This window comes from Lampetra fluviatilis, chromosome 3 (genome assembly GCF_964198595.1).
Source record: "Lampetra fluviatilis chromosome 3, kcLamFluv1.1, whole genome shotgun sequence".
Classification (NCBI taxonomy): Eukaryota; Metazoa; Chordata; class Hyperoartia; order Petromyzontiformes; family Petromyzontidae; genus Lampetra; species Lampetra fluviatilis.
In genome coordinates this window covers 27,524,664-27,530,727 of record NC_136277.1, presented here as the reverse complement: position 1 = coordinate 27,530,727, position 6,064 = coordinate 27,524,664, and positions in this window count along the sequence as shown.

Here is a 6,064-nt window from a genome sequence, read left to right as displayed (position 1 = left end):
CCGAAACGTCGTGAGAATGATTTTATTATGTTTTATTTTTATTATTTTATTATTTCTATTCTACGTAACCTTACCGAAAGAAACAAGAAGATCAAAGAGATTGTAATTACACTGAAGGCAGAGGGATGTGGGAAGGTGGGAGGGGGCATGGCAGCCACTCTTCAGCTTTCTGTATAATTGAACAAACATTTGTTGATATTGCGTTGGCAGTGGTTCAAAAGCACAAATAACCAAAAAATACTCAACACGTTAATTCATAATACTGCCTTAAAATAAAAAAAAGTAGGTGATGCTTTGGGCGATGTCCCTTCTTCATGACATGTTCTTTTAAACCAATGATATTGACGAACATGTTGCACTTTAAGAAAATGTCTCTCCACCAAATTGGTTCCCGCACCCTACTGGAGAGATTCGGTGCACTCCTCACCCGAGTTCCCATGGCGAGATGTTAACTATCTCACCTGGTATACAGGAGGTTGCGGGTTCAATCCCGACCCTGACAACTGTATATTTAGAGTTGGCATGTTCTCTCAGTGGTCACGTGGATTTTTCTTCGGGTCATCCGGATTTTCCCTCCACATTTAAAAACATGCGTTAGTGTATTTGGCTGCTATAAATTCCCACGTGATAAGCCACTTCATTGAGCTATAATTTGTGGCCAGATTGCTTCTAAAAAAAGAGCTATATAGCTCTGTGGGCCATACCTGGTAAAATAAAAATTAACCCGTAAAAACAAAGTTTTTCACTATAAATCCTTTATATGCGTGTTCAATGGGCCACAACCCAGCCCACATTGGTCTTTGAAACGGGCGGCTAGAGTCCTCTCGTCCTCTGGCTTGAGATGGCTGCCACCTATGGGTCAGATGATTGCCTGCCACCATTAAGCAATTGGTAATTAAATATAAAAAAATGTTTTCTAAAAAGTGTAAAATTTTGGAGAAAAAAAAATCACGAAAATAAATTGTCACGCACAACGAGTCTGTGTGCAAAATGTCAGCTCGATTGGATCACGGGAAGTGGGTTAAAAAACGACCGAAAGATTTGCACGGTCGTAAGCGCGCAAGCAAGCAAGCAAGTGAACTTAATATAAAGGATTTAAAAATGGTTCAGTTTAGAACAAATTGATATTGAAAGTGGAATGATTCTATGCAACACCCCTATCTCTTGTGATTGAACGACTTTTTGTGATTCAGAATAATAATTAAATTCAATAACTACTGATTGTTTTACAATGTTGAATGTAGCAGCATGCAGTTGCTGCGAGAGGTAAGTGAACCAACGCCATTAAAACACATTCGGATAAAAAATGAATTATTATGCACGAAATTTGATGCACTATCACGAGCCCAAGATCTGATATTGCAGTCGTTGATTAATCGATGAGCCATTAACCTGCGAGTGGATACCCCACCATGGCTGACCAAAACAATTATGGGCACGATATTAGTAACTAAATTCATATTGTTACATTTTCAGTAGAACTACCAATCCATTTCACATGTGCAACAGCTACAAGGTCAGTGATATTTTACTAAGCTTTTGTAAGTACTACATTGGATTGCACTTGACTCGCTGACTGAAGGTTGTAAGATAAAATCCTGGTGGGCATTCACTGCTAGATGAGTGTTTCCTTGCCGTGTCAATGATGGCGGTTATTTGACCATACTTGACCATGTTGGTCATTGCGGATGGGTGAAGGGGGGGGGGGAGTCCAAAACTGGTTCGAATAACACTAGCCACTGGTGTTAGTTAGCTATGGTTATCCCAGGTCACCGTGTTTGTAGCGCAGTGCACCAGCTACTATCTCACCACTTCACCTGCCCATCATCCCTCTTCAGTTGCTAAAACAGGTACCACTTTACAAGAAGCGACCAGTGGTTAGCTCATGGAGATACTGATCACTGCAGCAGAAATGCAGAATATTCAATGCTGCGTCAACAGGTTATTTTAGAAATGAAAATCATTGTGGTTGCATTTCGTGAACAGCTGTTTATCAGTAACCAACAGAAAAACCTCGTGAGTGAAGTTAAGAGATTGACGCAATCTTTAGAAATGTCAGCACAAAATAATTTGTATCATGGGTTTTTTCGGTGGATACTGTGACTCATTTGCATTTAATTCAAGTTTGACGCATGAAGAAAACATTTTTTGGTCACAAATAGTTTCCCCCCCCCCACACAGATGAAACTAAAATAGATGTACGTAATTTAAGCGTGAGTGTATACAAAACTTTAGAAAAGATCAGTGTGCGGTTAGGATTTTCGGTTTTGCATCTCCAAAACTTTAACCTGTTCATTAGCGATGGTGAGCGATAACCTTAATCAGCTTCACCTGTTGAGTGTTCTGAACATGAACTGTCATAAAACAACTCACATGGTTGAATAATACTGCCTTAAATAGAAAAAAAAATCTATAATAGACGTTTAGGGCAATGCCTCTTCTTCGTAGCAAGTCATAAGACTGGTCAAATAGCGTCAGCAATCCCCCCAAAAATGTGCCATTTTTTCGAGCCAGTCTAATGAAAAAATTAAGCCAAGCATACATGTCACTCATTACCTGAACTGTCTTATGTGCAAGTAAAAACAAAGGCCTTTGTTTAGCACTATGCACTCTAGATGTATGCACACATCCGGCAATGCTAATAAGACGCAGCCACACCGGACGCCCACCAGATTTACAGGCGGCCATATGCATTCCTCGAATGCTTAGAATGTACATTGCGAAAGTCATCATCTTTTGTGTTCCACCTGTAAGTAGCGTGAACAAAATCAATGTCCAAAATCATTATACAAAGGTGAACATTTGAAGTCATTAACATCAGTTCAACCAGTGGCATGGACTTACTGTAACAGTCTACACTTTTCAAATTAGAGGAATGGAAACCAAAACTGACCTGCAGGGTTCCATGTCTGGATCAGGGACGTGCGGGCAGGGGAGGCAGGGGAGGCAGAGCCTCGGCTGTCATACTCCAATGAAAATAGCTGTTATGAAAAGTAAAAAAAAAAGAATAATCAAATCAAATAAATGTTAAGATTTTCCCACTGATCTGTGTTATAAATGTAATTTATGTACGATTCCAATCATTTTAATAGTCAAGATCGCCAAATTTGCGGAGCTCCGCTGCAAATACAGGGAGAGACGAGAGGTGAGGCATCGATGAGCTCAGCCTCCCCTCTGATTGCGCAACCCCTCAGTAACTGGATGGAGGGCGGGCAATCAGCGCGTGCCTGTTACTATCTCAGTATGTCACCAATGTAATGTTTGTAGACCCCTTCATTTCATGTCCTCGCCTTCCATACTCCAGGTAACTTATTTCATGTATGTGTATAAAGATATTTAGGCTCGCTGGTCTCGTCATAAAACTGCAATGAAAAAGCACCAGGGGAGGCAGCTATCACATCTGCCTCATTGAGGGGGACTTGTCTAACACGCCCCCCTCAGCGAGGCCACACCTCCTCAGCGAAGCCACGCCTCCTCAGTGTGTGAATCTGGCTCTGACACGAGCCAGTCCCTCCCCAGCCATTGACCTCACCGCACGTCACTGGTCTGGTAATCATTGAACAGTCACTGGACGACTCGTTACAGTTGTATTTGCAACTTGGGAAACCCCCATAACATATTCGTGTTATGCTATCTCAATAATTGCCAAAGGAAAACAGACGTGTTTTCTTCTAGTTAAAGAGGTGATATGCAGGGGATTGTACATACCATGAGTTTTGGTTTTCTTATATATATTTCGTTTTTTTATGATTAGCCACTGATTGTATTAACAGCGTCTAGGCATCACCGATCGATTGGCTGCTAAAAATGCGTTTCATTTTTATTTCGTTGGCTAATATGTCATGGTGCGTTTCTATGGTTATTGGCTAAACCAGGGGTGGTGAACCTTTGTTTCTGCCAAGGTCCATTTGGATATTTATAGCATCATTCGCGGGCCATACAAAATTATCAACTTAAAATTTGCCTGTTATATTTGGTCAAACATTTAATTAACTCACCCCTAATGTGATGGCTGGAACGGCTTCGCTTTGGCGAGGCGTGTGATGTTAGCTGTTAGCTGATGATGTTGCTACTCGCAACTGCTTTTCCAGGTTTGCTCCGAGATTGATTGAATTTCGAGTCCCGCCTGCGGTTGCCTTGGCAGGGCCACACCAAATGATTTCGCGGGCCGTATCCGGACGTTCCCTACCCCTGGACTAAACAGTTCCAGCATCTTCAGCCATGAACCACTGCCTCCCCCCAGGATGTCGCTGTCAGTCTCTCACGCATATCATTGCTCCATTTTCGTGAATTATTTACGAAAATGAAGCAGCTGCACTTCGACCGTATGAAGTATACATTTACATGCAATGCACGTCATGCTCGCGGTCAATTTCATTTTAAATATATTGAACAATAATTTCCAGCTCTTTGTCAATCCACTCCTGCATGAAGGCATCTGGTCCATCATATGCGATGTCAGTTGTGGTTTCTTTTACTATACTTCACTACAATTGTCAGTCTTGGTTTGGCGATTTGGCCCGAGGGTGGCGAGGGAGATAGGATGTTAAGGATCGATTCAGATATCACTCGGCACTAACGTTTCGCATGGCCAGGAATCGAACTCGGGTTTCCATATTCCACTCCCCCTTACTCCCTAACGTTAAAAATAGGAGGTTGTACAAGTAGTGGATGCACACCAGCTCATTTCATCGCTCCATCTCCACAGTGGACGTAACACAGAGGAGTTATTTCCCTTGGTTGCCACTACCATTCATTTAAAGAATAAAACATCGCATTACATTCGCACTAAACTAAAATATCGATTCACACACGTGTAGGGTCTCGAAATGACTCACACCGACATGGAGTAACAGGTCACCTGCTTACACTTTATTCATCCTACTCTCGTACCCGTTGTCGGCACTCCTACGACTGCCTTCCACCGTCACCACACACACCGCTTCTCCAACTACCCGCTCTCACCTTCTCTCTCCTATCTCACCGCTGCCCTCTCCTACGCTGCCCGTACCCACTAACCCGTCTGCCCCAGGCGGGGGGTTCAGCCAACACCCGCCCAGCGACGGCATGAGGGGGGCACGGTCCCGTTGCCGGCTCATGACACGCCAACAGCGAGATGTCTTCTCTCTTGGTCCCCAAACTACTCCACTTTGCTCACGCACACTCCCGCTTGTATACCCCTCCTCATTCCGAGTCCTCACGTGCTCCCCACTTAAGCTGTCGCCTGCACGGCACCTCTCGCACTCATTAATCCCTAATCATCGCCCCCATCTCCCGGCTCTCCGGCACCAACCTCATGCTCCAACGCGCACACCTGCTCGTCCTCGATTGCACCCGCTCAACTGCGCGCACTGCGTACATCTCTACTCTACACACGCACTACTTACACATACACAGGTTTTGGCAGCGTAATCAAATTCATTGACGTTTAATTGATCAATATCTTCCAAGCCTAAATACCGGTATTTTGATACACAAATTGGGGGTGCATCTTATTCTCCAGTGCGTCTTGTAGTCAGGATAGATATGCAGAAACTGTCTCCACCATTATATCTGACTGCACATAAACAAATATATTGTTTACACAACACATCGGCCCAATGGCCTTTTGGGAGTGCATCATATAAGCAGCATCGATTCAACTATTGGAGAATGTATTATTGGTTCTTTCGGTAAAGTCACGTAGAAGGGAAATAATAAAATACTAAAAATAAAACAATAAAATTCTCACGACGTTTGGATTGCAACACAAGCAATCATCACAGCAAGAACATTTCCTTGCTGTGACTTTACCGAAAGAACCAAGAATATGAATCCCTGCAGTCACGAAAGTTTTAAATCAAGACAATTCGTTTGTTTAAAAAATAACAAATACGTGGAGAGACAAGTGTGTGAATGAGACAAATTGTCTACGTATCTATTTTGTTATTTATATTCTCGACCACGACGCTAATGATGAGTATTTTGTTGATAATCGGCAGTACATTATTAAGGAAGTTTTTTTTTTATCGAGCGCTCGACAATTTCAAAATTTCTACACTCCCGATTACGGTCCCATGCGAGG